The sequence below is a fragment of the Symphalangus syndactylus genome, chromosome Y (assembly GCF_028878055.3).
Source record: "Symphalangus syndactylus isolate Jambi chromosome Y, NHGRI_mSymSyn1-v2.1_pri, whole genome shotgun sequence".
Lineage (NCBI taxonomy): Eukaryota > Metazoa > Chordata > Mammalia > Primates > Hylobatidae > Symphalangus > Symphalangus syndactylus.
In genome coordinates, this window is record NC_072448.2 from 11072554 (window position 1) to 11097066 (window position 24513).

Sequence of the window (24513 nt, forward strand, 5' to 3'; positions counted from 1 at the left end):
TTGGCCTGAATCCATTGTTGAGAGCTAGTGTGATATTTTGGGGGTGTTGTGGAACCCTGTTTTGTTACATTACCAGAATTGCTTTACTATTTTCTTTTCATTTGAGTAGATTATTTCTTCACATTGTTCTTGAATTTATTTTTAATTTGACTTTTTAACTTCTTTTTTTCCATCTCAAGAATATAACTTTAATGTTTATAGTTTGTTATAGCCTAATTTGACAATTTCAGGGGTAACGATTCCATGTAAGTTTCTTGATTATAGAGTGTATTTGTGTGCTGGCTTCCTCAGATACTGGTTGTAGTATTTATGTACTTACTCGGTGTGTGGGCCAGTTTGCTGTATTCTATGAAGTTGGAATGGCAAGTGTTTCTTGAAGCTTATCTCATTCCCCTGTTGTATGCACTTTTTTAGTTATTCAATTTTTCTCTATTATTTTTCTTACTGAGTTGATGATTCAGGCTTCAGGCCAGAAAGGGAGGTACACCTTGGCAGGAACCAACTGTAGCTAAAGCAGGTTGGTAGACACAATACTGAATGCTGTGCAGAGGTCCCAGGCTTGACGAAGGTGGCTGTGGGAGTTCTCAATTAGTTGCACTAAGTTTTATCAAGCTGTAGGGTAGAAGTTACTTCAGCTCCCTCACTATACCAGTAGGAAACTTACTCACCTCTCAGCTTCACCTCTGTCCCAGTGTTCTGGCTATTCACATCAGACAATAACCTCTTTTTATTTGTAGGGATGTTGATGTTTCAAATAGAGGGGAATTGTGACTCTGCATCTTGTGGAAGCTTGAATCTGGAGAGTGCTCCTCCTGTGGACATGCAATCACCTGTATTGTTCCTAGATGGCTGCCTGTAAGTGCAGCCATGCTGACTTCTCATGGGAGAATACCCAGCTGTGTCTGCAGTGATGGACAAGAGGGGAACAAAGACTCCTTGTCTAAGACCCTTCACAAGCATGAAGGCTGTCTGCCTGTTAGGGTAGAGGAGCAGAGTTTCCATTCTGCTCCCAGACCTGAAATTGTGTCTCTGCTGTGAGAAACTTCCATCAGCAGAAAGATCTGAGAATCAAGTCCTGCCATCCAGATTCTTTTGTCTCATGGGGTGTTCCCTTGATGTGGAGCTCTCCTCCTGACCCTAAAACTAGAAATTCCTGAAAGCCAGGCTACAGTGATTATTATTACTCAGAAGAGAAATAGCATAGGCACTAGGCACTACAGTGGTGCTGGGAATGTGTTCAAGGGATTTATTGGTTTGGCCTATCTTCGAGTCTCCCAGCACCAGCTTTGATGGAGTGGCAGGGGAGTGAAGCCGACTCTGACTCGTTGGTTGTAGATAGGCTTACTCTGTTGGCTTTCTCAAATGCTGGTTATAATGGTAGTGAACTGGTCACATGGGCAGACTCAGGACCACTGGTTAGCCAGGGCACTGTAGAAGGTGGTGATAGCTGAGGTCGCATACCTATTTTTTTCTTTTTGGATGCAGTGTTGTTCTACTTGGAGATCGTGTAATAGACTGTTGGTTGGCCTCCAGCTAGAAGGTGGTATTTGCAAAAGAGCATCTATTGCAGTAGCAGCCATGGGACTTGAGCTTGCCCCAAGTTGCCTAAGGGAAGTAATCCAGCTTCTGAGACAATGGGTGGAGTTACAAAGCTCCCAAAAGTGTATGTTCTTTTATTCTTTGTTAAGCTACTAGCATGGGTAAACAGGTATAGTGAGGTGGAGGCAGGGTAATGTAGGTCTGTGTTCTGAGTCTCCTTAAGTGGGGTGAGCCTCAGTTCCTGTGAGAATAAGGGAGTGGTTCTCAGGCTGCTGGTGTAATGTTCCAGTAGGAGCATAACTGCCTCTGCTGTACAGATTTGGCAATGGCAGTGGAGAAAAGCAAGTGGCAGCAAACTTCACCCAGCTTCCATGCATTTGGCAAGGCCACTATCATTCCCACAGTGCCAGTAGCACCAGATATAGATCCAGGCAGCTTACACACAGAACTCAGCCCTGCTCCAGGCCATTAGCTTTCCTTGCAGAGACAACAGCTGCAGCATACAGGCCACGCTCCTCTCTGTCTGCCTGCAAGACCAGGTGTCCAGCTTCTGCATTTGTGCCCACAGGGCACTTCCCAATAACCCTCTGGGTTCCAGCCAAGGAAATTTGTCATCAGTCAAGATTATATTGTGAAATTCTGTCTAAGCTACTTAGCTGACTTCTCTGAGGTCCCCTGTGAGATATATTCAAGAATGCCTTCCCTGAGTCCACACTGGATACTGGGAATGTCTGCAAGGCACTTCCCACTGCTATTTCTGACTATATTTTTATTGCTGCTCCCTGAATCAGTTCCAGCTCTGGCTAGGGTTAAAGCCTTCTCCTGTGGCCTGGATTTCTGGATTTTCAGATTCTCCAGTGGAAATGAGTATTCTGGAGGCAGTCTCTCCCCTTCTAACACTCTGGGGATTTAGTTTTTCACCTGTCTCAGAGTAGGCTGCAGCCTGCCATGTCTTTCAGAGGATCTGTGGATTCTTTCAGTTTTTAAGTTCCTATGTTGCTTCTGTGAAAAAAAGTTCACAGTGTGAATCTCTACACACTATTCTTTTCTTAAAAGTAAGAGAGGCAAACAAATCCTGCCTCCAATGTGCCATCTTGTGGAAACAAGATTTATATGTTAATTTACATTTCTACCAACAGTGTGCAAGTGTTTTTTTCTCCATATCTTCATCAATATTTTTTTTTTATAATTGCCATTCAAATTGGTGTGATGTGATATCTCACTACAGTCTTAATTTGCAGTTCTGTAATGATTAATGATACATAGAATGTTTTTATATATCTGTTAATCATTTATGTCTTTTTTTGGTGAAACAGTGAATAAAGATAGTATTAATTTTCCTGTTGGAGTCTGGATGTTTTTTACTCACTTTTTATTATACTAGCTGGAATATCCAGTTTGATGCTGAACAGGAGTAGTAACAGTAGGCATCTGTGTCTTCTTCCTGATAATTTGGGGCAGGGTATTCAGCCTTTCACCATTAAGCATAATGTTGGTTTCAGATGTTTGTATATAGCTTCTTAAAATCTGTTTGAGAAATTGTCATTGTGTATTAGAATGGATGTTGGGTTTTGTCAAATGTTTTAATATACTCGTCTAGATAACTAACACTAGCTCTTTCTCTATTTCTGTATTCCTGTAATAATACCCTTGGCAATAGTATAATAGTATAATATATTTTACATCTCTACATTTGGTTTACTAAAGTTTTTAGGACATAGGCATCACATTGACTGAAGATATTTTCTGTAATTATCTAATTTTCTTTGCTTGTAATGCTTTACCTGTTGTATCTAGTTTTTTTTTTGTTGTTGTTGTTGTTTGATTTTTTTGTGGTTTTTTGTGTGTTTTTTTGAGATGGAGTTTCACTCTTGTTGCCCAGGATGGAGTGCAATGGTGCAGCCTCAGGTAACTGCAACCTCCGTCTCCCGGGTTCAAGCGATTCTCCTTCCTTAGACTTGCAAGTAGCTGGGACTTGCGAGGCACCTGCCACCACGCCTGGCTAATTTTTTGTATTTTTAGTAGAGATGGGGTTTTGCCATGTTGGGCAGGCTGGTCTTGAACTTCTGACCTGAGGTGATCTGCCCACCTTGGCCTACCAAAGTGCTGGGATTACAGGAGTGAGACACTGCATCTGGCTTATCTTTTTTTTTTTTCATATAAGAATAATGCTAGTTTCACAGAATGGGTTGAAAAGTACTTCCTTTTTTGTTGGTTTTGTTTTGTTTTGTTATGGAGTTTCACTCGTGTTGTCCAGGCTGGAGCACAATGTCACAGTCTCAGGTCACTGCAACCTCTGCCTCCTGGATTCAAGCGATTCTCCTGCCTCAGCCTCCCAAGTGACTGGGATTACAGGCACCTGCCACCACACTCAGTTAATTTTTTCTGTATTTTCAGTAGAGACTGGGTTTCATCACGTTGGCCAGGCTGGTCTCAAACTCCTGACCTCAGGTGATCCACCTGCCTCAGCCTCGCAAAGTGCTGGAGTTACAGGTGTTGCCATGCCCAGTAAAGTACTTCCTCTTGTTTATTGTTTGTTTGCAAGTATTTGAATTACTATTATTTTCCTTTCCAAAAAAAGTTAACTCTACCATTTAGATTATCCATTTCTTATAAGTGAACTTATTTGTTTATAGCTTTCAAAAATGTGTCCACTTAATCTAAATTGCTAGATTTGTTAACATAAAGTAGTTTAGAATTTCTATAATTTAAATATTTGTCCCTCCCAAAACTCAGGTTGAATTTAATACTTAAATGTGGCAGTATTAACAAATGGGGTCCGCAAGAGGTAACTAGGTCAGAATGGTTCTGCCCTCATGAATAGGTTGGGTTATCACAGGTGTGGGATTGGTAACTTTCTATGAGAAGTAAAGAGATACATGAGCTAGCACACTCAGCCCCCTCAACATATGACATCCTACATCCTCCAGATTCTGCAGAGTTCCCACCAGCAAGAAGGCTCTCACTAGATGTGGCCTATCCATACCTGTAAAAAAAAAAAAAAAAAAAAAAAAACTTTTAAAAAATAAATTACCCCACGTCAAGTATGATGTTACTAGCATCAGAAAACAGATTAAGGCATAAAATTAACACCAGAAGGGGAGGCTTGATGAAAACAAATGCCTGAAAATGTGGAAACAGATTTGAAACTAGGTAATGAGCAGAGGTGGGAAGAATTTGGAGGATTAGGGTTTGATTCTGGTGAAATCTTAGGAGACAAGAAAAGTAGGAAGAGATTGAAACTCTTTAGAGATTAAGTGATCTTGACTAGAATGCTGATAAAAATAGGAACAGTAAAGGCATTCTGAAAAGGTAGATGGAACTGAGGAATAAAGTATTAGAAACTGTAATAAATTGGCAAAAAAACTTGACTAACCTATGTCCAAGTCCACAGTCTTTGTGGAAGGCCAAACTTGAGAGTGATGAAAATGGGTATCTGGCAGAAGAAAGTTCTCAACAAAATATTTAGAAGCTGTATGGTTCCTTTTGGCTGTTATGCTGAGATTCAATATTCAAAAAAAGAAAAAGAAGAAGAAGATTAAAAGTAGAATTACAGTTAAGAAGAAAACAGAGTGAAAAGATTTGCAAACCTCAGCTTAGCCAAATATTGTGCAAAAAAAAAAAAACAAAAAAAAAACACGTTTGAGAAGTAACCAAGGGAGTAGCTCTGCAAGCTTTTATTATGGTAATTAGTACAGAGAGGAGAAATAATCAAGAAAAAGGAAATAGTTTCTGAAAAGATTTCAGAGATCTTCCCAGCTGCACTTCCCACCACAGCTCAAAAGGCCAGAATAGCAGAATGATTAGAGGATGCAGACCTACAGTACCCTCCACAGAACCCCAAAGGGTTCCCCTCAGATCTCTGCTCCCTGCATCCCAAGACTGTGCCTTTTTGCCACCACAGCTGTCATTCAAGTGGTCCAAAGTGTAACCCAACTTGCCACTCCAATATGGACAAGTTGAAAATACTTGGTAGCATTCATACGGTATCAATTACACAGGCCGAGAGTACAAAAGGTATGGTGGTATGTTCCAGCAATATTTTAAAGAATGTTTCCACTTATATTTTAAAGGACGTTGTCAAAAGTGTAGGGGGATCAGAAAAAGACTTGTCACAAAGGTGTAGTATCCAGAGATCCTCTACCAGAGTAAGGCCAAGCAGAAATGTGGGGTCAGAGTTTCTAGAGAGTCTCCACCAGGGTGATACCTAGTGGAGCCCTGCAAGTGAGTCCACTATAGAGTCCCCACTAAGGCAACAGTGGGACTACTATAGGGACCCTAGAACTGTGGAGTCATTTGCGGCATGTAACACCTGCCTGGGAAAACTTCAGGCACTGAACTCTAACCCTCTGAGTAGCCACATAGGCTGCACCCAGCAAAGCCTCCATAGAAGCAGGGCTTCCTACAACCTTTGGGATGTATTCCTCACACCAGGGTGTCCACAAGGCAGCAAATGGAGTCAAAAGTTATTTCTCCAGCTTAAAATTTAATGTCTGCTGGGTTGGGTTTCAGATTTGCTTGGAGCCTGTTACTTCTTTCTTTTGGAATAGAAATACCTACCTTATGCCTTTACCACTACTGCATCTTGGAAATAAATACATTATTTAGATTTCACATTTGAGACTAGGAACTCTGGGCTTTTGAACTGATGCTGGAACAAGTTAAGGTGTTGGGACGACGGCGCTGGAATAAATATTTGTGTGTGAGAAGACATTGCTTCTCACATGCAAGTGGGGAGGACCAAGAATAAAATGCCATGGTTAAATATTTGTCCTCTTGAAAACTCATGTTTATACTTTATCCCTAGCCTAGGTACTGAGAGGTCATGAGGGCTCTCTCCTCACGAATGAATTAATCTGTTTATGGATTAGTAGATTAGTGGGTTAGCAGATCATGGGTTTGCAACTCTTGGCTTTATTTTCATTTTTTTGAGATGGAGTCTCACCCTGTCACCCAGACTGGAGTGCAATGGCGCGATCTCAGCTACTGCAAGCTCCAACTCCCGAGTTCAAATGATTCTCCTGCCTTAGCCTCCCAAAGTACTGGAATTACAGGCATGACAACTGTTGGCTTTATAAGAAGAGGACAAGAGACCTAAGAAAGCACTCTCAGCTTTCTCACTATGTGATGCCCTGAACCACCTCAAGAGTCTGCAGAGAGTTTCCACTAGCAAGAATGCTGCTCACACCCATAATCCCAGCAGTGGCTCACACCCATAGTCCCAGCACTCAGAGGGGCTGCGGCAGGTGGATCACTTGAGGTTAGGAGTTTGAGGCCAACCTGGTCAACATGGTGAAATCTGTCTCTACTAAAAATACAAAAATTAGCTGGGTGTGGTGGTGTATACCTGTAATCCCAGCTACTCAGGAAGCTGAGGCAGGAGAATCACTTGAACCCAGGAGACGAAGGTTACAGAGAGCCAAGATTGTGCCACCGCACTCTTTCTTGGGCAACACAGCAAGACTCCAACTCAAAATAAAGAAGGCCCCCACCAGATGCATTCCCTCAACCTTGTACTTCTCAGCCTCCACAACTTTCAGAAACAATTTTTTTTTAATAAATCATTCAGCTTCAGGCATTCTAAGAAAAATAAAATGGACTAAAACAAGAATATTTTATTGCTGTCCTTTTAATATCCTTATCAATACCACTTGTTTAATTTTTAATCTTTGCATTTTCTCTTTTATCATCCTTATCAGCCTAATTAGAGGATTATAAACATTATTGATATTTTCAGAGTAAGCTTTTGGTTTTATTGTTGATTCTCTATTTTTAAATGTCCAATTTCCTTGGTTTATATGTCTGATCGCATTGATTTCCACTGAATATTTATTATTTGCTTTCTTATAATTATTTTGTATAAATTGCTCTCCCTCTTCCAGCTTCTTAACAAGAAAGTTGAGATTGTTGATTTTATACATTTTTCTTTCTAATATAGCCATTGATCCTATAAAATTCTGAAGGATTATTTTGATAATATGCTATAACTTCAGATATATTCTATTTTCACTTTATCAAACATGGGACAATAATTTCTTTTGCGATTCTTTTGTGACACATTGAGTGTTTAATGACATGTTTAATTTCCGTATTTAGTGAATTTCCTAAAAATTCACTAAGTAATTTCAAAAATATTTTAAAATTTTCCTGCATTGTGATTGGACAACGTGTTTTGTACAATTTCAATCCTTTTGAAGTTGAGGCCTGCATGTGGGCTAGCACACAGTACATCCCACTATGTTCCTTATGCTCTACATATATTTTAAAAGAATATACACTGTTTTGTTATTAGGCAAAATATTTTTCTTCTTTGTTTTTGTTTTTCAGACAGGGTCTTGCTATGTCATAGAGGCTGGAATGCAGTGCCATGATCCTAGCTCACTGTAGCCTTGAAATCCTTGGCTCAAGAGATTCTGCCACCTCAGCCTCTTGAGTATCCAAAACTACAGGTGCATACCTCCATGCCTGGCTAATTAAAAAAAAAAAAACCAACATTTTTTTTGGTAGAGACAGTGTCTTGGTTAGTCAGACTGCTCTTGCACACCCCAGCCTTAAATGCTCCTCTGACTTGAACTTCATGAAGTGTTGAGATTACAGGCATGAGTCGCCATACCCAGCAAAGGTAAAGTGTTTTACGTATGTCTCTTAGCGCTAGTTTGTTTGTTTGTTTGTTTGTTTGTTTGTTTGTTTTACAGTATTGTTCAAGTCTCCCATGTCCTCACTGGTCTTCTGCCTACCTATTATATCCATTAGTGAAGTTGTAGTATGAAAGTCTCCAGATATTATTGTTCAAAATGCTTATTTGGATGGGCGTGGTGGCTCATGCCTGTAATCCCAGCAATTTGGGAGGCCGAGGTGGGTGGATCACGAGGTCAGGAGATTGAAACCATCCTGGCTAATATGGTGAAACCCTGTCTCTACTAAAGTACAAAAAAATTAGTCGGTCCTGGTGGCAGTCACCTGTAGTTCCAGCTACTCAGGAGGCTGAAGCAGGAGAATGGCTTGAACCCAGGAGGCAGAGCTTGCAGTGAGCCAAGATCACGCCACTGCACTCCAGCCTGAGCAACACAGCAAGACTCCATCTCAAAAAAAAAAAAAAAAAGAAAAGAAAAGAAAAAGAAAAAGAAATAAAAATAAATGCTTATTTTTCCCTAAAAACTCACCATTTTTTTCTTCATCTATGGCATATCTTCCCTAAGACTGCTTTCATAATTACCACAATCTGGGTGACATACAACAGGAATGCAGTCTGTCTCTCTTGCTCTCTGAAAGCTAGAAGTATAAAATCAAGGTGTTGGCTAAGGGGAAATACTTCTTTGCCTTCAAGCATCTGGTGTTTGCTGACAATCCTGGGCTTTTTTTTTTTTTTTTTTTTTTTTTTTTGGCTTGATACACATTACTGTAATCTCTACCTTTGTCTTTACATTATATTCTTCCCTGCTTATGCCCAAATTTCCATGTTCTTCACATTCTTATAATGACACCAGTCATTACATTAATGTCTACTCTAATCAACGATGACTTAATTTTAACTTCATTACCTCTGTAAAGATTGCACTGTTAAATAAAATCACAATCACATGGACATGAAGTCTTGGGACACTGTTCAACCCAGTATACATATTGTGGAGATTCATGGGTTTGGCTCTGTGTTCCCACCCAAATCTCATCTTGTAGCTCCCATAATTCCCACATATGGGAGGTACGTGGTGGGAGACGACTGAATCATTGGGAAGGGTCTGTCCCATTCTGTTCTTGTGATAGTGAATTCATCTCATGACATCTCATGGATTTGAAAACCAGAGCTTCTCTGTCCAAGCACTCTCCTTGCCTGCTGCCATCCACATAAGATGTGACTTTCTCCTCCTTGCCTCGCCCCATGATTGTGAGGCCTCCCAGTCATGTGGAACTATAAATCCAATAAACCTCTTTCTTTTGTAAATTGCCCAGGCTTGAGTATGTCTTTATCAGCAGCATGAAAAAAGACGAATACAGGGATCGTGGATATGTTTTTATCTGTAATGGATATTGGGTTAAACATTTTTTTATAGCATTTTCTAAAAGTACATTTTCTTTCTGTAAAAATGTTTTAAAAATTAAATTTCAGGCCAGGCACAGTGGTTCACTCCTCTAATCCCAGCACTTTGGGAGGCTTAGATGGGTGGATCACCTGAGGTCAGGAGGCTGAGTTGGGCAGTTCATCTTAGGTCGGGGGTTTGAGATCAGCCTGGCCAACATGGTGAAACTCTATCTCTACTGAAAATACAAAAATTAGCTAGGCATGGTTGTGGGTGCCTGTAATCCCAGCTACTCAGGAGGCTTAGGCAGGAGAATCGCTTGAACCCAGGTGGCAGAGGTTGCCATGAGCCGAGATCATGCCACTGCACTCCAGCCTGGGCAACAGAGCAAGAGTCTGTCTCAAAAAAAAAAAAAGTTAAATTTCAGTAGCTTTAGCTATAGTTATTTAGCAGTACAATCAGTTTTACAGTTTACGTGGGTAAATTGGATAGTGGTGAAATCTGGGATTTTAGTGTATCTGTCAACCAAATAGTGTACACTGTACCCAATAGGTAAATTTTCATTCCTTACTATTCTCCCACATCACACAGCTTCTGAGTCTCCAATGTTCATTATACCACTCTGTATGTTACTGCATATCCACAGCTTAGCTGTCACTTATAAGTGAGAACACAGGATATTTAGTTTTGCATTCCTGAGTTAGTTCACTTATGGTGATGGCATCCAGTTCCATCCAAGTTGCTGCAAAAGTCATTATTTTATTCTATTAAATACTATTCTTGTTTTTGTCTTCTTTTTAGCATCATTACTTGGTTTTTTTCTTGCTGATTTCCTTGCTGATTTGTAGAGTTTGCTGTAGATTCTGGATATTGGTTCTTATTGCAGCTACAGTTTTCAAATATTTTCTTTCATTCTGTAGGTTGTCTGTTTACTCTGTCAATTATTTCTTTTAATGTGCAGAAGAATTTTAGATTAATTAGGTCCCATTTATTTATTTTCATTTTTGTTGTTTTGCTTTGGGGGTCTTAGCCATAAATTCTTTACCCCAGCTGATATCCAGAAGAGTTTTTCCTGGGTTTTCAACTAGAATTTTTATGGTTCCAGGTCTTAGATTTAAGTCTTTAGTCCATCTTGAGTTAATTTTTGTATACTGTGAGAGATAGGGATCTAGTTTCTTTCCTCCACATGTGGCTCTCCAATTTTCCCAGTACTGTTTATTGAATAGATTGACTATCCATCAGTGTATGTTTTTTGTCTGTTTTCTACAAGATCCATTGGTGGTAGGAATTTGGTTTTATTTCTGGGTTCCTCACTCTTCCACTGGGTTACATGCCGATTTTTATATCAGTACCATGCTGTTTCGGCTACAATAGCCTTGCAGTATAATTTGAAATTGGGTTATGTGATGTCTCTGGATTTTATCTTTTTGCCCAGGATTGCTTGGGCTATTCAGGCTTTGTGTTGGTTCCACATTAACTTTAGGAATTTTTTTCTAATTCTGTAAAAAGTAGTGTTGGTACTTTTATATAAATTGCATTTAATCTACAGATTGCTTTGGACAGTATGCTCATTTTAACAATATTTAACCTGTCAATCCATGTGCATGGGATACTTTTCCATTTGTTTGTGTCATCTAAAATTTCCTTCACTAGTGCTTTGCACTTTGCCTTGTAGAGATATTTTACCTCCTTGTTTTAAGTATTTCCTAGGAATTTATTTTATTTTATTTTTGTAGCTATTGTAGGTGAAATTGAGTTCCTGATTTGATTCTCAGCTTGGTTGGTTGTTGGTGTATAGCAGTGCTACTAATTTATGTCCATTAATTCTATAACCTGGGACCTTACTGAATTCATTGATCAAATCTAGGAGTCCTGGAGTGGTGTTCAGGATTTTGTATGTGTAAGATAATATACTTGACAATAGATTGACTTCCTTTTTTCTAATTGGGATGCCTTTTATTTCTTTCTGTTGCTTAATTGTTTCGGCCAAGTCTTTTAGTATTGTGTTGAATAGAAGTGATAAAAGTGAGCATCCCTCTCTTGTCCCAGTTTTTACCACTGGAACAACTTTTCTTCATTCAATATGGTGTTGGCCATGAGTTTGTCATATATGGCATTTATTATTTTCAGATATGTTTCTTCTATGCCTACTTGAAGATTTTTATTATAGAGGATGATGGATTGTAGTGAATGATTTTTCTGCATATATGGAGATAATTGCATAGTTTTTTTAATAGTTTGTGTAATGAATCACATTTATCGACTTGTCTATGTACTAAACTATCCATGTATTCCTAGGATAAAACCCACCTGATCTTTGTTTATGATGTATTGTTAGATTTGGTTTGCTAGGATTTTTAAGGGATTTTTGCATCTAAGTTAACCAGTGTTTTGTCCCTTCCTGGCCTTGGTATCAGGGTGATACTGGCTTTATAGGACATGTTTAAAAGTATTCCCTCATTCTTGATCATTTAGAATAGTTTCAGTAGAATTAGTAGCAATTACTTGAGTGTCTAATAGAATTTAGCCATAAACCCACGCTGTCTTGAGCTATTTTTTTTTCTGAAAATTTTTTTATTACTGATTCAATCTCACTACTTATCAATCTGTTTAGAATTTCTATTTGTTCTTGATTCAAACTTGGGGGATCATACATTTTTAGGAATTTATCCATTTCCTTTAGATTTTCTAGTTTGTGTGCATATAGGTGTTCATACTAGTCACAGATGATCTTCTCTCTTCCTGTTTACTCTAACTAGAGGTCCATGAATTTTGTTTATCTTTTCAATAAACCAACTTTTCATTTCACTGATCCTCTGTATTGTCCTCTTGGTTTCAACTTTGTTTAATTCTACCTTTATTGTTTCTTTTTTTCTGTTAGCTTTAGGTTGTTTGTTGTTATTTCTTCAGTTCCTTGAGCTGTACTATTAGGTGTTAGTTTGTGATGTTTCTGTATGTTTGGGATGTTCAGATGTTTGTCCCCCTCAAATGTCATGTTGAAATATAATCCCAGTGTTGCATATGAGACCTTGTGGTAGGTACTGGATCATGGGGATAGTTCCCCTAGGAATGGCTTCTGCCAATCAGAGTAAAAGCTCTCTGATTCCTCACCAGACCCTGGGAAGATTCTGAGAAGCTGGGATGCCATGCTTCCTCTACAGACTGCAAAATCATAACCCAATTAACATTCTTTTTAAAATGAATTACCTAGCCTCAGGTACTTCTTTATAGTGATACAAAAATGATTTAGTACACTGTCTTTTTGAGGAAGCATTTAATACTAAAAACTTTCCTGTTAGCTCTGCTTCTGCTGTATCCCAAAGGTTTTAATAACTTGGGTCATTGTTACTACTCATTAAAAAACAAATTTTAGGGGATCATTCCAAGATGCTCAAATAGGATCTGCTCTGGTCTGCAGCTCCCAGCATGACTGATGCAGAAGATGGGTGATTTCTGCATTTCCAGCTGAGATACCTGGTTCATCTTACTGTGACTGGTGAGACAGTGGGTGCAGCCTACAGGGAATGAGCCAAAGCAGGGTGGGGCATCACTTCACCTGGGAAGCACAAGGGGTTGGGGGATTTCCCTTTCCTAGCCAAGGGAAGCCATGACAGATGGTACCTGGAAAACTGGAACACTCCTGCCCTAATACTGCACTTTTCCAATGGTCTTAGCAAATGGCACATCAGGAGATTATATCCCATGCCTGATACGGGGGGTCCCATGCCCACGCCCATGGAGCCTTGCTCAATGCCAGTGCAGCAGTCAGAGATCAAACTGCAAGGTGGCAGTGAGGCTGGGAGAGGGGCATCCACCATTGCTGAGGCTTGAGTAGGTAAACAAAGCAGTCAGGAAGCTCAAACTGGGTGCAGCCCAAGCAGCTCAAGGAGGCCTGCCTGCCTCTGTAGACTCTACCTCTGGGGGCAGGGCATAGGTGAACAAAAGACAGCAGAAACTTCTGCAGACTTAAACATCCCTGTCTGACAGCTTTGAACAGAGCAGTGGTTCTCCCACCATGGAGTTTGAGCTCTGAGAACAGACAGACTGCCTTCCCAAGTAGCCTACTCCCCTGAGTAGCCTAACTGGGAGACACCTCCCAGTAGGGGCCAACTGACACCTCATACAGCTGGGTGACCCTCTGAGACAAAGCTTCCAGAGGAAGGATCAGGCAGCAGTATTTGCTCTTCTGCAGCCTTCGCTGGTGATACCCAGGCAAACATGGTCTGGAGTGGACCTCCAGCAAACCCCGACAGACCTGCAGCTGAGGGACCTGACCGTTAGAAGCGAAACTAACAAACAGGAATAGCGTCAACATCAACAAAAAGGACATCCACACCAAAACACCATCTGTATGTCACCATCATCAAAGACCAAAGGTAGATAAAACCACAAAGACGGGAAGAAACCAGAGCACAAAAGCTGAAAATTCTAAAACCCAGACCACCTCTTCTTCTGTAAAGGATCACAGCTCCTTGCCAGCAATGGAACAAAGCTGGATGGAAAATGACTTTGATGAGTTGACAGAAGTAGGTAGGCTTCAGAAGGTCGGTAATAACAAACTTCTCCGAGCTAAAGGAGGATGTTCGAACCCATTGCAAAGAAGCTAAAAACCTCGAAAAAACATTAGATGAATGGCTAACTAGAAGAAACAGTGTAGAGAAGATATTAAATGACCTGATGGAGCTGAAAACCATGGAACGAGAACTACGTGATGCATGCCCAAGCTTCAGTAGCCAATTCAATCAAGTGGAAGAAAGGGTATCAGTGATTAAAGACCAAATGAATGAAATGAAGTGAGAAGAGAAGTTTCGAGAAAAAAAAAAGTAAAAAGAAATGAACAAAGCCTCCAAGAAATAAGGGACTATGTGAAAAGACCAAATCTATGTTTGATTGGTGTACCTGAAAGTGATGGGGAGAATGGAACCAAGTTGGAAAACACTCTTCAGGTTATTATCCAGGAGAACTTCCCCAACCTAGCAAGTCAGGCCAACATTCAAATTCAGAAGATACAGAGAACACCACAAAGATACTCCTTAAGAAGAGCAATCCCAAGACACATAATTATCTGATTCACCAAAGTTGAAATGAAGGAAAAAATGTTAAAGGCAGCCAGAGAGAAACGTTAGATTACACACAAAGGGAAGCCCATCAGACTAACAATGGATCTATTGGCAGAAACTCTACAAGCCAAAAGAGAGTGGGAGCCAATATTCAACATTCTTAAAGAATTTTCAACCCAGAATTTCATATCTAGCCAAATTAAGCTTCATAAATGAAGGAGAAATAAAATCCTTTACAGACAAGCAAATGCTGAGAGATTTTGTCACCACCAGGACTGCCTTACAAGAGCTCCTGAAGGAAGGACTAAACTTGGAAAAGAACGACCGGTACCAGCCACTGCAAAAACATGCGGAATTATAGAGAACATCGATGCTAGTAAGGAACCGCACCAACTAACGAGCAAAATAACCAGCTAACATCATAATGACAGGATCAAATTCACACATAGCAATATTAACCTTAAATGTAAATGGGCCAAATGTGCCAATTAAAAAACACAGGCTGGTAAATTCAATGAAGAGTCAAGACCCATCAGTGTGCTGTATTCAGGAGACCCATCTCATGTGCAGAGACACACATAGCCTCAAAATAAAGGGATGGAGGAAGATCTACCAAGCAAATGGAAAACAAAAAAAGAGCAGGGGTTGCAATCCTAGTCTCTGAAAAAACAGACTTTAAACTAACAAAGATCAAAAGAGACAAAGAAGGCCATTACATAATGGTAAAAGAATCAATTAAACAAGAAGAGCTAACTACCCTAAACATATATATGCACCCAATACAGGAGCACCCAGATTCATAAGGCAAGTCCTTAGAGACATACTAAGAGACTTAGACTCCCACACAATAATAATAGGAGACATTAACACCACACTGTCAATATTAGACAGATCAATGAGACAGAAGGTTAACAAAGATATTCAGGACTTGAACTCAGCTTTGCACCAAGCAGACCTAAGAGACATCTACAGAACTCTGCACCCCAAATCAACAAAATATACGTTCTTCTTAGCACCACATCACACACTTATTCCAAAACTGACCACGCAGTTGGAAGTAAAGCACTCCTCAGCAAATGTGAAAGAATAGAAATAACAATAAGCTGTCTCTCAGACCACAGCACAACCAAATTAGAACTCTGGATTTAGAAACTCACTTAAAACCGCACAACTACATGGAAACTGAACAACCTGCTCCTCGATGACCACTGGGTAAATAATGAAATGAGGGCAGAAATAAAGATGTTCTTTGAAACTAATGAAAACAAAGACACAACGTATCGGAATCTCTGGGACATTTAAAGCAGTGTGTAGTAAATTGACACCCTAACATCACAATTAAAAGAACTAGAGAAACAAGAGTAAACACATTCAAAAGCTAGCAGAAGGCAAGAAATAACTAAGATCAGAGCAGAATTGAAAGAGATAGAGACACAAAAAAACCTTCAAAAAATCAATGAATCCAGGAGCTGGTTTTTTGAAATGATCAACAAAATAGACAGACCCCTAGCAAGACTAATAAAGAAGAATCAAATAGATGCAATAAAAAATGATAAAGGGGATATCACCACCAATCCCACGGAAATACAAACTACCATCAGTCAATACTATTAACACCTCCGTGCAAATAAACTGGAAAATTAAGAAGAAATGGATAAATTCCAGGACACATACACCCTCCCAAGACTAAACCAATAAGAAGTTGAATCACTGAAAAGACAATAACAGGCTCTGAAATTGAGGCAATAATTAATAGCCTACCAACCAAAAGAAGTCCAGGACCAGATGGATTCACAGAATTCTACCAGAGATACAAAGAAGAACTGGTACCATTCCTTCTGAAACTCTTCCTCTCAATAGAAAAATAGGGAATCCTCCATAACTAATTTTAAGAAGCCAGCATCATCCTGATACCAAAGCCTGGGAGAGACACAACAAAAAAAGAGAATTTTAGACCACTATTCCTGAGGAACATTGATCGAAAATCCTCAGTAAAATACTGGCAAACTGAATCCAGCAGCACATCAAAAAGCCTATCCACCACACTTAAGTTGGCTTCATCCCTGGGATGCAAGGCTGGTTCAACGTATGCAAATCAATAAACACAATCCATCACATAAACAGAAAGAAAGGCAAAAACCACATGATTATCTCAATAGGTGCAGAAAAGACCTTCGACAAAATTCAACAGCCCATCATGGTAAAAACTCTCAATAAACTAGGTATTGGAAGGATGTATCCCAAAATAATAAGAGCTATTTATGACAACCCCACAGCCAAAATCAATAGTGAATGGGCAAAAACTGGAAGCATTCCCTTTGAAAACTGGAAGAAGACAGGGATGCCATCTCTCACTACTCCTATTCAATATAGTGTTGGAAGTTCTGGCCAGGGCAATCAGGCAGGAGAAAGAAATAAAGGGTATTCAGTTAGGAAAAGAGGAAGTCAAATTGTCCCTGTTTGCAGATGACATGATTATATATTTAGGAAACCCCATCATCTCAGCCCAAAATCTCCTTAAGCTAATAAGCAACATCGGCAAAGTCTCAGGATACAGAATAAATGTGCAAAAATCACAAGCATTCCTATACACCAATAACAGACAGAGAGCCAAATCTTGAATGAACTCCCATTCACAACTTCTTCAAAGACAACAAAATACCTAGGAATCCAACTTACAAGGGATGTGAAGGACATCTTCAGGGAGAACTGCAAACCACTGCTCAGTGAAATAAAAGAGGACACAAACAAATGGAAGAACAGTCCATGCTCCTGGAGAGGAAGAGTCAATATCATGAAAATGGCCACACTGCCCAAGGTTATTTATAGATTCAATGACATCCCCATCAAGCTACCAATGACTTTCTTCATAAAATTGGAAAAAAACTACTTTAAGGTTCATATGGAGCCAAAAAAGAGCCTGCATTGCCAAGACAGTCCTAAGCAAGAAGAACAAAGCTGGAGGCATCACACTACCTGACTTTAAATTATACTAAGGCTACAGTAACCAAAACAGCATAGTACTGATACCAAAACAGAGAGATAGACCAATGGAACAGAACAAAGTCCTCAGAAATAACACCACACATCTACGACCATCTGATCTTTGACAAGCCCGACAAAAATAAGAAATGGGGAAATGATTCCCTATTTAATAAATGGTTCTGGGAAAACTAGCTAGCTATATGTAGAAAGGTGAAAGTGGATCCTTTCCTTACACCTTATACAAAAGTTAATTTAAGATGGATTAAAGACTCAAATGTTAGGCCTAAAACCATAAAAACCCTAGAAGAAAACTTAGGCAATGCCATTCAGGACATAGGCATGGGCAAGGACTTCATAACTAAAACACCAAAAGCAATGGCAACAAAAGAGAATTGACAAATGGGATCTAATTAAACTAAAGAGTTTTTGCACAGCAAAAGAAAGTACCATCAGAGTGAACAGGCAACCTGCAGAATGGGAGAAATTTTTGCAATCTACCCAACTAACAAAGGGCTAATATACAGAATCTACAAAGAACTTAAATTTCCGAGAAAAAATCAAACAACCCCATCAAAAAGTGGGAGAAGGATAGGAACACACACTTCTCAAAAGAAGACATTTATGCAGCCAACAGACACATGAAAAAATGGTCATCATCACTGGCCATCAGAGAAATGCAAATCAAAACCACAGTGAGATACCATCTCACACCAATTAGAATGGCGATCATTAAAAAATTAGGAAACAACAGGTGCGAGAGAGGATGTGGATAAATAGGAACACTTTTACACCATCAGTGGGAGTGTAAACTAGTTCAACCATTTTAGGAGACAGTGTGGCAATTCCTCAAGGATCTAGAACTGGAAATACCATTTGACCCAGTGATCCCATTACTGGGTATATACCCAAAGGATTATAAATCATGCTACTAGAAAGACACATACACATGTATGTTTATTGTGGCACTATTCACAATTGCAAAGACTTGGAACCAACCCAGTTGTCCATCAGTGATAGACTGGATTAAGAAAATGCGGCACATATACACCATGGAATACCATGCATCCATAAAAAAGGATGAGTTCATGTCTTTCACAAGGACATGGATGAAGATGGAAACCATCATTCTGAGCAAACTATTGCAAGGACAGAAAACCAAACACTGTATGTTCTCACTCATAGGTGGGAATTGAACAATGAGAACACTTGGACTCAGGGCAGGGAACATCACACACCAGGGCTTGTCGTGGGGTGGGAGGAATGGGGAGGGATAGCATTAAGAGAAATACCTAATGTAAATGATGAGTTAACGGATGCAGCACACCAACATGGCACATGTATACATATGTAACAAACCTGCATGTTGTGCACATGTAGCCTAGAACTTAAAGTATAATTAAAAAAAAAATAAAAATAAAAAATTTTTAATTTCTATCTTGATTTCATTGTTTACCCAAAGATGACTCAGGAGCAGACTGTTCAATTTCCAACTATTTGCATAGTTTTGAAGATTTCTCTTGAAAGTGATTTCTAGTGTCATTCTGTTATATTTATGGAAACATTTTTGTGGCCTGTGATATGGTCTATCTTAGAAAATGTTTCACATCCTGATGAGAAGAATGTATATTCCCTGGTTTGGGGTTAGAATGTTCTGTAAATATCTGTTAGGTCTATTCTAGAGTTCAGTTTATGTTATATGTGTGCTTGTTGTCTTTCTTCCTTGATAATCTGTCTAGTGCTGTTAGTGGTGTGTTGAGGTTTTCCACCATTATTGTGTTGCTATCTCTTATCTTAAGTCTAATCATCATTGGTTTATGAATCTGGGAGCTCTGAAGCTTGTCACATATATATTTAGGATACCTATATCTTTTTGTTGAATTGGTCTCTTTATTATTGTAACAACCTTCTTCATATTTGTTAAACTACTGTTGTTTTAAAGTCTGTTTTATTGATATAACAGTAACTACTCCTGCTTGCTTTTGGTTTCCATTTGCATAGAATAATTTGTCTACTCCCTTACCATTAACATTGTTATCAACATATTTTCACTTCCAAAATTATGTATCTATACTGTCATGTAATGGCAATATAATGTGATTTATAGACTGACATAATTTATTTAGCCAATTCCTGATAATTGAATATTCATATAATTTCCTATTTTATATAGAGTTTTTCAGTGTCATTACAACCACATCAATTTAATATAAAAATAGGATAAACACTGAAATAATTAAAAAATTATAGATGTCTAAATAAATATATAAAAAGACATTCAACCACAATAGTAATTAATGAACTATAATTCAGAGCAACCATGTGATGTTATTTTCAACTGAGAATGTCAAAGATAAAAAAGAAAGAAACAGAGGGACATTAGCAAAGTAGTAGAATAGGGGGCTACCCACTTATATCCCCCACAACAAGAATTTTGCACATACCAACAGACAAGTCTCTTTTTATGAGCTTTGGGATTTATGTAGATTAGGGAACTTTAATGTACTCAAAAAGTTACAAGAGAGTTGTTCTGAGACTGCTGATTGTTATTCAGCACCTGACAATTGTACTTCCTGGTTCGAGCCCCAGAATGGCCTTTTTTCCCAGGGTATTGTCTAGAGATGTATTTGCCGTTGAGCCTATAATCAAAATCATCTGCCTAAGGGCCCATTAGAGATTATTTACGGTAAAGCCATCTGCCCACCAACATTGGCCACATCAGTGGACCCAAAATTATTCTATAAATTGGCTCCAGCTCCTGTCAGCTGTGGTCTCAGCTTAGTACTACTCACACAAAGACCAAGAGAAAGGCTTGCCCATCTGTGGCACCAGGACAGATTTGCTTGTCTACATCCCACAGCAGTCCCTGAAAGGGTTTTCTCTTATTTCAAGCCCCTTTCACTGCATTCCAGGAATTATCTCACATGTGCAGAGAAACTGATAAGAGGTGCATCCATCTGAGCCACTGGGACAAACATGCTGGCTTCCATCTCCCACAGAAGATCTGAAGGGATGCTGTCTAAGCTTCAGGCTTTCTTGCTGTACTCAGTGAACTATTGCTAAGGCACAGGAGACTGCTGAGACACTCACTTGTCTTAACCACTGGGGTAGGCTTGCTGGCCTCCTATCCATAGCAAATCTGAAGGGGTACTGTCTTGATTCTGTCCCTCTGCTGAAGCCCATGAGTAACGACACCCATGCAAAGAACGAAGTCTAGCCAGTCTGAGCTATGAGGACAAGCATGACAACTTCCGTTCTCCCAGCACATCTTGAAGGGGCCCCAGAATTCAACTCCAAGCCCTCTCATATGCAGCCGGGGAGCAATCCCAATGGCTCATGTAACTACTGGAAGACATAAATATTTGCGTAACCAGGACAGGACTGCTGATCTCCATCCTGTGGCAGCTCCTAAAGGGGCCCTGATTCTAAGCTCCAGCTCCTTCCAGCTGTGGTCTGGAAGCAATCCTGTCTGCTGATGCCACTGGGTCAGGTGGCCAACAGTGGTCCCATACAGATTCTTAATTAATCCTGAAGTTAAGTTTCAGCTTTTTCTTCTAGCAGTGGTTTGGGAGCAGTTCTGCCCAGCTGACATCCCGCTTGAAGGTGCACCCATCTGAGTCTCCATGACATGCTTTCCAACATTTGTCCCTCAGTGGACCTTCAAATGGCCCTGCATCTTGATATATGCCCCTTCTTATCTGTGGACTGACAGCAGTTCTGCTGACATGCGGACCCAGAGGGAGGCACATCCAGCAGTGTCCCTGATGGCTAATGCCCTGTCCCTGATGCCAGCAACAAGGTCAGTGGCATCCTATAAGTTGGCTACAGCCCTTTTCAGTCACAGTCTGAAAGCAAGCATGTTTGTCTAGGAACCTACAAAGAGACCTTAGTATTGGAGACTCTGGAGTCAGACCAGAAGATCTGTCTTGGCTGTGGACCTGAAACAACCCTGTGTCTTAGTTCCAGCTCATCACAGCCACAGATTGAGATGGGATGGCCAGCCCAGGGACCCATCCAGTAATCTAATAGGGGCCTTCGCAGACACCCAAAGGAAGACCACACCCATCTGCATGCCTGGTAACAGGCTTGATATCTGCAAATCCTGAAGCAATTCCACCTCTGAGTACCAACCTCACAAACCAACATCCTGGAGACAGTCAAGTCCCCCTAGGGACTAGATTAGGCCCACACCCACTAGAGCATCTAGTAACAGGTCCACCAACTTTAATCCCCACTTCAGACCAAGCATTGGCCACATGACCTGGATCTGACTCCACTCCATTTTAATGCCAGAGGCAATTTCACCATCCCAGAGAGCTAACAGAAGTTTATGCTACTTCACTAAAACCAGTCTCAAAATACTAACTAAGGGGTTTGCTTCTTCAAATAACCAGACATAAACACAAGACTACATGAATAACAACAAAAAAATCAGACAAATATGACACCACCAAAAGAAACTCATAAAATCCATACAACACAAATGAAATGTACATATGCACATTACATTAAACAGAATTCGGAATAATAATTTTAAGGAAGCTCAATGGGATGTAAAAAAAACAGACAACTGAATGAAAGTAAGAAAATAATGTGTGAAAAAAATTGGAAGTTTAATATTACTTTTTTAAAAATTAAAAAGAACCAAACAGAAATCCTAAAATGGATGAATTCAATGACAAAACTGAAAAATACAATAGCATTTCAACAACAGACTCAATCATACAGAAGAATTACTGAACTCAAAGACAGGTTATTTGAAATAGGCCAATTAAAGAAACAAAAAGAAAAAATTTTAAAAGAGTGAAGAAAGTATGTCTATTAAACACCACCGAGTGTGCAAACTATGGGAGTACCAAAAGGTAAAAAGAGAAGCAAAGGGACAGAAAGCTTATTTTAAAACATACTGTGTGAAAGTTTTCCAAATCTTTAAATAGATATATACACATCAACTCAGGAGCCTCAAATATACAGAGAGCTATTCCATATTTCTGGTTTGGAAGATTCATATTAAGATAGTCACTTTCCCCAAATTGATCTATAGATTCAAAGAGAACTCTCTCGTAATTCTAGCAGGCTTTTTTTTCCCTACCAGAGAGTGACAAGAATATCGTATAATGTGGTAACCAAAAATCTCCACGGTAGTGAAAACAAATTTGAGAATTTGCACTTCATAGTTTTAAACTGCACTGCAAAGGGACAATTTACAGGTCCATGGGATAGAAGTGAGAGCACAGAAATAAATTCTTATAATTTTTATCTATTGGTTTTCAAAAACAGTGTTAAGGAAATACAATGCAAAAAGGATGGCCCTTTTTCCTTTTCTTATAGATGAGGTCTTGCTGTGTTGTCCAGGCTGGCTCAAATTCCCAGGCTCACGTAGTCCTCCCATCTTACACTTTCAAATAGTTGATAGTACAGGTGTACACCACTGTGCCTGGCAGGATACTCTTTGTACCAATGTTTTGTGTGAATATTCACCAAATGGTGACCTAAGTAGAGGACCATATTAATAATGACATATATAGAATAGGATAACTCACTCTGCAGATATGTTAGCTTCTTTCCTCTGTCACTCCTGTAATTGCCAACAGACCTTTGAATAAAATAGCCATGGTGGCACAGATTGATATTATGCATGGCCCAGAAACAGAAACTAAGCTGACCAGATTACAGCCTTGGCTGAGTGCTCAATCTGCAGCAACAGAGACCATCACTGAGCCCCCAATCTTCCACCATTCTCCAGAGTAATCAATCAGCTAGCTGACAGGTTGATCATATTGAGCCACTTTCATTCGCAAGAGTCAGCACTTTGTCATTACTTATTACATTTACTTGGAATGTGAATTTGCCTTGAATGCTATGTGCTTTAGCCAAAACCACCATCTGCAGATTTACAGACTGCCTTACCCAACATTACTTCTGACGAGGTATCAGTTTCACAGCAATTCCTGTGGCAACAGACCCATGCTAATTTTGTTTACCAGTCTCACCAGACTCCCTATCATTTTGAAGCTACTAGTGGAATGTCTTTTGACATTTCAGTTACAATGCTGCGTAGGAGTCAATACTTTGTGGGGCTGAGTATGCAGTACATGCTTCAAATTAGCATCCAATATATAGCACTGCTAATCCTATTGCCAGGATTCAAGAGTGCTTAAGTCAAGGTATAGAAATGCTATTGATGATTCTGACTATTCTCTTAATAAAATAAAATATTAAAAATGAAATAAATAACTTTCCATTTCAGTTTGCTTTGAGTTTGGTTGGACTAGAGCTCTTAATTCCAAATGGAGGGATTCCAGCAGGAAATACAGTGACTATAATTGAACTAGACGTTGAGACACCCATCAGACCACTTTGGGCTCTTCATTACTCTGAGTAAACATGCAGAGAAGGGAATTACTATATTGGCTAGGATGATTCATTTTGACCATTAGAAAGAAATTGGGTTCCAACTGCATATTTAGGCAGGATAGCAGTATAGGTTAGAAATACTGAAGATACTATATATATTATCTCTTATTACTTCCACATCCTATGATTAATTTTTTTAATGACAACTACCCAATTAAGATAGTTCTGCTAATTGCCCCAAACCTCAGAAATAAAAAAACTAGGTCATCACATACCAGGAAAAGAATCAAAAATAGCTCCACATTTTCTAAGGGCGATGATAATATAAAATAGATCATGGAAATTATAAATAACAGTTATATACCCGTGTTACCAAAATGAGGCTTGTAGTAGGGTACAGTTGCGGAGAAAATATTTTTGTTTCTGTATGAAGTTTTCTGAATAAATCTAACTAAAACATGTATCCTCAGGTAAAATAACAGGGCTTTATGCTTAATTTACAAATGCATAGATAAAATTCCAAAGAAAGAAAAAGAGAAGAAAAGAAAAGAAAGAAA

The 24513-nt window shown here is 39.4% G+C and overlaps 1 protein-coding gene across 6 annotated transcripts in view; it reads left to right on the top strand.

Moving 5' to 3' along the window:
- LOC129476699 (thymosin beta-4-like) overlaps positions 1–24513 on the top strand; it is a 271345-nt gene that overhangs the window by 142901 nt on the left and 103931 nt on the right. The window contains exon 5 of one of the 6 annotated variants that reach the window (XR_010119789.1): positions 738–761. The exons of 3 other annotated variants lie outside the window; for them this stretch is intronic. The gene's annotated coding sequence lies outside the window, so the exon portion shown is untranslated. Of the gene's footprint in view, positions 1–737; positions 2879–12975; positions 13095–24513 lie in introns of those variants that run through there. 2 more of the 6 variants (XM_063635431.1, XM_063635432.1) reach the window with 2 other exon arrangements.